Here is an 11,207-nt window from a genome sequence, read left to right as displayed (position 1 = left end):
TCATTTCATTCTGTGGAGCAGAAATTTCTTTCAGAGGAGAATCGACTCTCTTCACTTTTCAACGCTTACTCGAGACGACCTCTTCCCTGTATAATCATTTCATTCTGTGGAGCAGAAATTTCTTTCAGAGGAGAATCGACTCTCTTCGCTTTTCAACGCTTACTCGAGACGACCTCTTCCCTGTATAATCATTTCATTCTGTGGAGCAGAAATTTCTTTCAGAGGAGAATCGACTCTCTTCGCTTTTCAACGCTTACTCGAGACGACCTCTTCCCTGTATAATCATTTCATTCTGTGGAGCAGAAATTTCTTTCAGAGGAGAATCGACTCTCTTCGCTTTTCAACGCTTACTCGAGACGACAACAATGAAGAGGTGACGTGGAGAGAGTTCAACACAGCCTAGCTAGGCACGGCGGCTGCTTTTCTATGTGAAGCCTTCATATCATCAACACAAATTCAACGTGATGTGTTGAGTCGCTCAAGAATTCATCACGAGCTTGACATGAAAATACTTAAGGACCGGTGTTGAGAATACTCAGCGGAAGCATGGTGGCTACTTTTCCGTGAAGATGCAACACAGCTGGAACATACGACCAACATTAAACCTGCCTCTTGAATTCGACATAAAAAGACCTAAAAACGGGTTGAAGATATTCAGCGGAAACCCGATACCATTTTTCTACAAGGATTGAACACAGCTGGTACATTTGACCAACTTGGTGAGAATATTGAGCAAACATGGTGGCCACTTTTCCACAAAAGTTGAACACAGCCCGAACATTCAACCAACATAAAACCTGCTTATTCACATGGCAAATTCAGCATGTGATGTTGAATGCTGTGAACAATTTCAGCACACTCTCAACATAAATTTTGATGTGGACTGGAAAAATCATCATCATTACCAGCCTGACTATGCCCACTGCAGGGCAAAGGCCTGTCTTATGTCTCTCCAATTAACTCTGTCCTTCGCCAGCCGCGTCCACCATATTCCCGCAAATTTTTTAATCTCATCCACCCACCTAATTTTCTGTCGCCCCCTGCTACGCAGTTACAGTCTTTATTAGTGGAGTGAGAGAAGAACAATCGGAAGTGGTACCAGGCACAGAGATGCCATCTGTGTTGCTTTTTCCATGTATATTTTTAGAAAACGTCATAAGCACTGGACTTAGAAAGGGAATACGTAGACAGCTGTTACTTTTGTCACGGGACCTCGGGAAAAAAAAAGTATCAGCTGGGAAAAGTGGTAGCCGAATGAAGTGCGCGAAAGAATTGTACATTGTTTTCTTCCGCTACTATTTCTATATCTTGTGAGCTCATCGTGCTTCCCTGGAATTTGCTGCGCTCTGTGTCCCTCATGATTGTTCTGCACAAATGTGCATACCGTATTTTCCGGTGTATAAGACGCGGTTTTTTTTTTTCAAAAATCTTGCTGGTGCGTCCTATACAAGGGTGCGTCTTATATGCCAATTTTTCGTTTTTTTTGCGAGTTTAGAAATTACTCAAGTTCATGTTCAAGCTTTTTTCACTGAAAAAATATTACTACCAATAACGCGGTTGTAACATGGTTAATACTTCAATACGGAGACCGCCGTGCGCAACTTTTTAGGTGAACTTTATCATGAAACGGCGGGGTTGACCACTTCTGGGATTTTAAACGCGGCCGTTTCGGAGGCCCCAAGCAAAGGTAATGTGAAATGCCAAAAGATGGCGACAGTCGCGCTTCTCGCCATTGTCACGACAAGCCAAGAGAAGCCGATATTTTTTTTAGTCACCCTTTGCAAGTACGAAGTGCGAAGAGAATGCTTCAGACGTGTTGCCTTTTCGATAGCGCATCCGAAGATGAAGACTTTGAAGGTTTTGTGTAAAAATAAATTGTTATGGAGATAAAGAGAGTTCTTTCGCTTTTTTTCTTTTGTGCTAAAACGTGGGCTGGTATGGCGTTAGTGTTGCCTTTTTCGATCACTTAGCGTTGCTTAAGAACTTCTCACACGTACGGTGCATTTTGCGATGGTCGCATAAGCATGTTTAATTAAGCCTCACTAGCCTAACTGGGTAAATTGGGGTGCATCTTATACATGGGTGCGTCTTATATACCAATTTTTTCAATGACAGCCTGCATATATGGCGGGTGCGTCTTATACAAGGGTGCGTCTTGTACACCGGAAAATACGGTATGTGCATGTGCATGCACGTACACAAATGTGCAATGCGCAAATGCGTATTGCACAAATGTTTCAAATGCCCTGAGGTGGCTTCCCATCTGCCTGAGCAGCTTGGGGAGTGCATTGACCTCTCAGCGGCCGCTTTAATCCTATACAAGCCTCATCTCTTAGAAAATGCAAGATGTGTCTTCTTAAGCCGCAGGGGACAAGAGAAAAGCAGATGAGAGAAAAAGCAGTTCTCGAGCCAATGAGCATACTTTCTGTCTTGGCATAGCTTTGTTTTGCACCTTCAGTTGTTCGCACCGGCGTCATAGCGCTGGTGGAACTTCACCAGCAGCTGTAACAACAATTAACGCCACACACAAGCAAGCCACCAAACACAGTGGTGTCCAAACATGGTGGAAAAAAGGGTCGCTGTGCTTCGCACGCTGAATGTAGGCTGTCCAGATGTTGCCACAGAGAAGAGCAGTCGCACAAGTGGACATTCATGACATGTACCATGCGGGAAATCTGCCACAGTTGTAGCTGCAAAGTTTGTATATTACATGGATTTCTGTGGGGTCTACAGTGGGACAGGCTCGCAACACAGCACGCAGGAAAGTAACAGCAAGGTTCTAGTGTGTAGGCATCAGTACTTCATAACATGGAATGCCTTGGAAACCTTCAATTGGCCACTGCAGTGGCTCAGTGGTTATAGCGCTCTGCTGCTGACCCGAAAGAGACGGGTTCGATCCCGGCTGTGGCGGCTGAATTTCGATGAAGGCGAAATTCTAGAGGCCCGTGTACTGTGCGATGTCAATGCACATTAAAGAACCCCAAGTGGTCGAAATTTCCAGAGCCCTTCACTATAGCATCTCTCACAGCCCGAGTCGCTTTGGGATGTTAAACACCATAAACTTTCAATCCACTTGCAATTCAAGCCTAAGAGCTGGAAGGACGAAGAGGCATGATTGACGACAAAGTGCAATATCAGGTTTGAGTGTTAATGCGAAGGAAACTTAGGTTTCTACATTGTGGTGAATGAACACTTCATAGAAGATAATTAGGTATTGAAATTGTTGAGGCAGCAAAAGCATATTGAGACCACACAAACGAAATTAGGTTGGAGAACTTTCTGCAGGCATCTGATCAGCAGCTTATCCAAATTCTCCGAAAAGAAAGGAAACAGCCAAGGTATTTGACCAGCACTCCCGTGTCGGGCTGAAACTGTTTGGGTAGCAAAAAAACTTGAAAGCAGGCTAGGGCAGTGCAGCAAGCTGTGAAAGATGAAATTATTGCAGTGTCTAGAGATCTAGAGACAAAAAGACAGTAGCATGAATTAGATGTGATTGGAAGGTATAGCCCATGTGAAATTGGGATGAGGAAAATTGTTAAGTGGGGGGGGGGTGTGTGATGTACAGAACAGGTAGCTGGTGGCTTCTTGTAGTCCAGTGAAAGGAATGCAAGCTTTGGACAAATGAGTGATAAGGCTAATGAGTTTGCTGTGACAGTGTTCGGCAGTGGCTGTGGGAGGTTTCTGCTCAACATTAGACAGCTTGGCATATAAGAAACCACATGTTTAACAGCAGTACCTGCTGAGGCCACTTTTCCCAGTTCGGTGGCATCAGCATTTGTGTGACGCGAAGGATGACAGACAAATAAAGAAAATGGAGTGGCATCTGCTAGGTGTGGTGGTGCAAACTAGTGCTTACGCCATTCGCCACGTCACAACTGTGCGGCATTGCCTGCGGCTAAGAGCATGAGCGAGTACTTCCTCCACATGGCATGGTCGAGTGGTGATGCAAACATCTGCCGCTGACTCGCATTACACAATGGTAATGGGGCAATCAGTTAGTTAAAGCCTAATGAAACTATTGCCTCTGTGCATTCACATGTTGAGACATTTTTACACTCTACATGATCATACACTTTACATGATCATTACACTCTACATGATCATGCAAGAATACTATAACTGCAGTAATTCTTGGCTGCATTTCTTTTCACTTGCTCTGTGCATGGGTTCATTTCCTTGGTGCATTGCTTTGCCTGTCCTAGACAGATGAGCATGAGCATATCCCTCACTCTTGAGAGGCATAGAATGTTGGGGATGGGAAACAAGCCACAAAGCTGAGCCTGGAAGGAATCCTGGTGGCTTGTGTATTTTAGACAGAATCATTGGAAAAGCATCATCTGAATACACGCCTGGTTTGAAGAGATGTCAGGTATTGCTGCACTGTTGTTTCTTCACTCCGTGAGGACATCAAGGTGTCTGGATGTGCTTTATTATTAGGCATTTTCTACACGGTCTCGCCTTGCCTTACATGGTAGCCTATTTACAAATCCCGGCCAGTACAACTTTTTTTCTTGTTGATAGTAGCCTTTTTTGTCTACTGTTTCGTGGTCAAAATTTATTATTCTTATCTATTTCGTGTTAATTTCAGCATGCTTTTTAAGTGCTCAGTGTAGCTCCGGTACGCAGAATGTGAAAAGTAGATCACATGCTTTACTGGCCAGCCACTACTTGTAAACGTGTCATCTTGTACGCAAACCGTGGAGAGTTAATGCAGCAGCATACACAGTGGTTCAAATATCTGCAACAATAGTCATGGTTAAGAATTTGCCGAACAGTTGCAAAGCACTGCCCATCTTATCTCCTCAGGGCATTTCACTGTGGTCTGCCAAGTAGCCAAAATTGCAGAAATGTAAGGACCACTCTTTCAAATAATGCAATACATTTTAGCTACAGAAATCTATCATCCTGAAAGCAGTTGCATTGCTGATGTTTATGCATGCTGGCAACTGTGTGTATGGTTAGTCGTCTAGTTATCTTACAAAAAAAAATTACAGTTACTTATCCTCGGTATGACAAGTCATCAGTGCTAGCTTCTTCGCAAAGTCTTTAGCACAGTGATGACACCATGCATGACTGCTGTTGCCACTGTATTGTCACTAATATAATAGCGGCAGTAGACTATCATTGATTGTGCTGATTCGTAATTGAGGGGAAATTTACTCTGCATTATGGTCTGGGTTAGGGACTCTGGTTCGAATTCAGTTGGCCTTCGTAGGAGGGTGGTGAGCAGAGTAGAGTGGCTGTGCTCTAGAGCGGACAGCTTTGTACATGTAGTTCACCATCTTATGCAGCGAGAGCTGTTACTGGGACCCCATCCTGAGTGGACGTGTAACTGAAGCCAATTTTAGTACTTGTAGAAATCCATAGCCAGTAGCTAAGCCAAGAGAGAGACGGTGTAGAAAATGGAGGGCTGTCACGTCTCTCTGAATCTTTTTTTTTTGCTCTGAGTCTTCTTACACTTTGGAATGGGGCATCCGAATGGGATGACAACACTGATAATGACACAAAACTGAGATGACCGGGCTAATACAGATAGCACTGTAAAATGCTTTGCGTCTATTTATTGTTTTCTTTTTTATTTCAGAATCTCTCCAACTGGTCAAAGAGCTCAAGGGAATCCTGCAAAGGGGAGACAATGGCAAGATTGTTGTTGCCGAACCACGAAAGGTATTGTTTCTGCTCCTGTGTTGGCATTTGTTCACTTGGGATGGGCTGCAGTTTTTGTTTTGGTGGCAGAGGAATGTCTTTGAACGAGAGGTTGGTTGATTGGTAACAAAGGTAGCCCAGAGACTGGCACGTTGCATGGCAGCTTGAAGATGCATATTAGTGGCAACAGAACAAGGGCAAATGTGGGTAAAGAAAGGCTCTAACTACAACTGTGAAATAAAATACCTTTTTTTCAGAAAAATGCCTATAGGAATGACGGGAAACCAATGCCACAATTGGACTTCGAATGTTTCCAGTCACTTTAGTTAATACTAGTTGACTGCATCACAATCTGACCTCACATTCGGCCTTGTTCTTCTGTCGCTACTCAGCACCTTCAAGCTTCCACAAAGCAGCGTATCCTGCATTGCTTAATGGCACATTGTTCTCATCTGATTTCTTTTTCTTTCTGTTGTTGTTTTTCCTCACTTATCATGTTCTCTCTGTTATGTTTTATCATTGGTTCATTATGTGTACACTTTTTCCCTTTCCCACGAGGTAGGAAGATGTTGTGCCGTTTGGGTGCCCCTTGCCAGCCTATCCCCTTTGTTTCCTTCGTGCTCCATTTTGGTAACAGTAATGATAATAATATTTAATCAGTCATTCAGTAAATCATTGTGTCTCTCATGTGCGTAGAAGAAATCAAGTGATCCGTGTACTGGAACACGGGGAAAATTATATAAATAAAGCGGGCAAAGCATAATGACAGACACCAAGAAGCAGCTACAGGGATACAAGAAACGCCAAATATAAGTACGAAACAAATGTAAAAACTAATTTTAATGCCAGTGAATAGAAAACAAATGACGAACATATCAAACCTCTAAAGTGAATACAATGTCGTACCATTTGAGGTGGTATTAGAGGAGTGCGGGTTGCAGTTGTGATAAATACAAACAAGAAATAAACTGCACAAGAATAACGAATTATTCAGGAAGCTCTCAGACAAGAAAAAAAAGCAAGGGGGAGAAACTAATAGGTATCAAGAAAAGAGCTAGGTTAGTGCAGTGTTCAGGTCTTTGCAAAGTGAGCACAGAGGGCTTTGAAAGATGTCCATCACCGTCATCAACCTGACTACGCCCACTGCAGGGCAAAGGCCTCTCCAATGTCTCCAATTAATCATGTCCTTTGCCAGTTGCGGCCACAGTATTCCCGCAAACTTCTTAATCTCATCCGTCCATCTAACTTTCTGCCAGCCCCTGCTACGCTTGCCTTCTCTTGGAATCCACTCCGTTACCCTTGAGAGCCATCGATTATCTTGCCTTCGCATTGCATGCCCTGCCCAAGCCCATTTCTTCCTCTTCATTTTGACTACGATGTCATTAACCCACGTTTGTTCCCTCACCCACTCCGCCCTCTTCTGATCTCTTAACATTCACGTTAGCTCCACAGCTCGCTGCGTTGTCCCTACCTTAAGCTAAACCCTCTTTGTTAGCCTCCACGTTTCTGCCCCATTGGTGAGTACCGGTAAGATACAGCTGTTCTATACTGTTCTCTTGAGGGATATTGGCAAACTACCATTCATGATCTGAGGGAACCTGCCATATGCGCTCCATCCCATTCTTGTTCTTCTGAATTTCGATGGAGGCGAAATTCTAGAGGCCCGTGTACTGTGCAATGTCAGTGCACGTTAAAGAACCCCAGGTGGTCGAAATTTCCGGAGCCCTTCACTATGGCTACCCTCATTGCCCGAGTCGCTTTGCGACGTTAAACCCCAATAAACCAAACCTTATTCTTCTAGTTATTTCCCTCTGGTGGCTCAGTGGTTATGGTGCTCAGCTGCTGACCCAAAAGACGCGGCGGTAGAATTTCTTTGGAGGAGAAATTCTAGAGGTCCGTGTACTGTGCGTTGTCAGTGCACGTTAAAGAACCCCAGGTGGTTGCAATTTCCGGAGCCCTTCACTGCGGCGTCTCTCATAGCCTGAGTCGCCACCAATTACGAACTGCTGTTCTCTTGTAGAGTGGTGAACATTACTTTGGTGTTCTGCATGGTTTTCGAAAGATGTCCAGGTGGTGATAATAACGGTAAGTTCCCCCCTCTCTGTTTCTCCTCGAAGGTGGACATCGGGGGTGGTGTCATGGTGGACGGCATGCAGCTGGACCAACTGCTCGCTCACCAGCACAACACGCCCTCAAAGTTTGCGCGGCGCCTCATCCGCATGCTGTTCACAAATGAGGAGCTGCTGGGGAAGACCCTGTTTGGCAAAGGCTGCAACCGGTTCAAGGCCATGAACGTGGAGCAGAAGCCGGCACTAGACCCAGTCCGCGTCAACGCAATCATAAGTAAGATAGAGTTGTGATCGCAATGCGATGAAGATGCCATATTCCGCAGTCCGGTGACAGGGTAGCGCTGCTCGTAATCCGTAAGGGCAGAAGGAAGGGGGAAAAGGGAAATGGGGACTGCAGTAGGTGAAGGAAGAGGTTGAGAAGGAATGAGATTGTATATCAATTTTTCTCCACAGCAGCTCCAGTTTTTTTTTTTATTACAGTTTGAGTTCTTGACTGATATGTGTTTTGTGGTCCTCCCTCTTTTTCTGCAACCACGCATTTTTCGAAATTGTGGACGAAACAATTTTAAGACTGTTTTAAGTACAGTTAACTGAAACAAAAACTTGGTTTCAGTGAACACGACGTCACATATGCCCAAGAAACGGTGTCATAAACAGTGTCCGCAAAACTGTCATGTGCACGTTGAATGGCTGAGCAGATGACTTTAACCAGCAACCTTATCCATGAAATATTTAAACTACCTCAAACAATGTCGACATTTTAATGGGTTAGTATGTTTCAGCCTACTCTATTAAATCGCAAATGCAGTGTTGGCCACGAAATTCGTCCCATTTTAGTCCCAAGAAATGTTAAACTCAAAAATGATTTTGTGTTCATTTGAAGTGCCGCGTTGTTGCAAAATTTGACATTAAAGTTCAGGAGATGGAGAAGAACTAACAGCAAAATTTTCAACATATTGCATGAACCTGTACAACTCCCAGAACTGCCCTTTTAATGGTTGTCTAGTGTGGAGGAGAATTCAACTTGGCATGAATACCATTTAAAGTGATAGAACACATGGTAACATATAGATGCCAGCTGGAAAAGCTTGAAATACTAATGTACACCTGTACATTTGTATCCGAGGAAGCCGTGTATAAGGAATTTTTTGTCGCAGTAAATTGAAGAGTTTTGTTGATCATGATGTAACGGTTTCTAGGATTTTTCCCACAGTGGTTAGAGGTTAGAGCAAACTGCATCCATCGGTTACTGCACGGTTAGCAGGGGATAAATTTATCAAACTTGCTGAGAAATCTGCCCTCATTTGTTTTAGCATGGCTGACTCTGTTGCTTATTTGGTTTCGTGCTGTCATGCATTGGAGTGTTTCTCTTGGGTAAATTTGTAAGGTACACATCTTTATTCTGTGGTTTAATTTGTTTGTACCTTACATTACTTTTATTGTCCTTGTATATGACTTTAAACTGAAACCAACAAAATCACGCACGAGTGCATAATTGTCAGCAATTTCCAACTCTTTAGAACTTGCCTGAAGCTGTCTTTCTTCAGACACAGTGGGCAGCCCAAATGTGTTGCCGTGAAATCCTCTTGACGGGAACAACTCTCGCGAAATCTTCAACACTGTTTTTAGAAGCAAAAATTGAGAAGTTCATGACAACGTTTTGTTCTTTTGTCCTGTTTTCATGGCATGCAAGTGCTTTTCAGGCTGAACCCTGTGTTCACTTTGTCCCCTTGTTTGTTTGTTTGTTTTTTGTTTGCTCAATGCTGGAAGGCAAAAAATGCCCAAGCAGGAGTGGGGGAATCGTTCTGTGGACCATCAATTCACAATGCCAAATGTAGGGATCTACACACTGGATGAAAAAAGCACAAAAAGGAGGAAATACAAAAAATAAATTGTGACAAATGAGGAGCAATGGTTAACAGTCAAAAGCTCGTTTATTCGCAGAGAGCACATTTTCAAATGCGAACACATGAGCTGGTAGACTATTCCAATCGGATTTAGTCCTAGGAAAGAAAGAATATTTGAAGATATTTGTATGGGTGAATAACATAGTCAGATTATGAGCATGGTTATGCCTTGTGACTCCAGATGATAAAGGCTGCAAGTATGTTGAACAGTTAAGACAGAACTGACCATGATAGAGTTTAAAGACCAATTTTAACCGTGCTAGGTCTCTCAAGGACTCTAAGGACTTGATGTTATTGGTTCTCATTAACTCAAAGACCTGATTAAGTCGTTAGTCATGAAGTGTCATTGGTGCCGAAAGAAAGAACTTGTAGTTAGTCTTGATCGAAGGCAATCAAGGAACACGTGGCTTTGCTCAGTTCATGAATGCAGCCATTTATTCATCGGTCTGAATTAAGGTTTCTTAAATGCAAGAGAGTTGTGCTGTGAATTCTTGTGCGCTCTTAGTAGTACTAAATTCTTTAGGTCTTTAAGTAAATTGTTTGGGTTAAGGCGGGGGGGGGTCAACGACCCCACCTTAACTGCAGAATGAAAAGCAGATTAAAACACATTAGTAATGGTGCTCGGCCTAGCCACTCTTGCATCATAAAAATAGAAATAGTCTTGAGCTGTTTTTTAGGGACCTAAGTAGTAATTGATCTCTAGATTTTTTGCTGCTTATGTGGTAATTTAGGAATCTAAAATGAAGCAGTGCAAAACTGGAACTGTTGGAGAGTTTGGAAAAAACTAGTAGTGAAAATGAAGACGATAGAAAAGCTTATGTGGGACAAAACTGCTACTGTTTTGTACTGACAGAACAGCACCCGTCTTTTCTGTGTAAGTGTGCTTTCCCATCGTCGTGAACCAACTAACTGAAACCATAACTTTAATTGAAAAAACTAATATACTAGAGATGTTGCTTTTACAATACTCCTTCTCAAAGCATTTTGTCATGTATGATTATAACAGCTGTCTTTCTTTTTATGCTTAGCATTCGTTTGCTCTAGAACTGCAACGTGATACAGATATTCTAACGAGATAAAAAGAAAAGAAACGATTGTTCCATCAGTGTACACCAGCTTTGTTTCCTTTGGCGTCCTGTTCAGAGCTGCCTGACAAACTAACGCTGGTATCTTTTCTTTTCCAGCCTTCACATGCAAGACCTTCAAGACGACTCCTAACCAGCTGAAAAGCAGCCTCTCCTCAATGCTGTCTCGGGAAATCAAGGGAACAAGAGAGTGAATGACTTTCAGCACGACACAGTGCTCATCATCTTTCCCGAATCAATGTACGTATCAAGCTGTGGAGTCATCAGCATCCAGTGCGACCTCTTCCTCTGGTGTTGAAATCTATTGTGCCATCCACGACCACCCTATCCCAGAAAACTTCCTCTTGTAAAGAAGACGAGCATATGCTCAAGTCGCATGGCTATTGCTTGGCTGGACTAGCTGATCTCGGACTGCTGTTGACTCTGCTCCAATTCCGAGGCTTCTCCGGATAAAGTCCAAGATCAGACAGTCCAGCCAGGCAATGGCCATGCGGCTTGAG

General features: G+C 43.3%; 1 protein-coding gene across 3 annotated transcripts in view; it reads left to right on the top strand.

Annotated features, from left to right (window-relative positions):
- Positions 1 to 10,947, top strand: part of LOC149328607 (uncharacterized) — a 126,694-nt gene extending 115,747 nt beyond the window's left edge. For all 3 annotated transcript variants that reach the window (XR_016285872.1, XR_016285870.1, XR_016285869.1), the window contains 3 exons: positions 5,585 to 5,667; positions 7,764 to 7,989; positions 10,807 to 10,947. The gene's annotated coding sequence lies outside the window, so the exon portion shown is untranslated. The remainder of the gene's footprint in view (positions 1 to 5,584; positions 5,668 to 7,763; positions 7,990 to 10,806) is intronic.
- The last annotated feature ends 260 nt before the right edge of the window (positions 10,948 to 11,207 follow it).

The sequence above is a fragment of the Amblyomma mixtum genome, chromosome 9 (assembly GCF_055824585.1).
Source record: "Amblyomma mixtum isolate Tamu chromosome 9, ASM5582458v1, whole genome shotgun sequence".
In the NCBI taxonomy this organism is placed as follows: Eukaryota; Metazoa; Arthropoda; class Arachnida; order Ixodida; family Ixodidae; genus Amblyomma; species Amblyomma mixtum.
The sequence above is the reverse complement of the archived record's forward strand: the minus strand, read 5'-3'. Positions and strand labels throughout refer to the sequence as shown.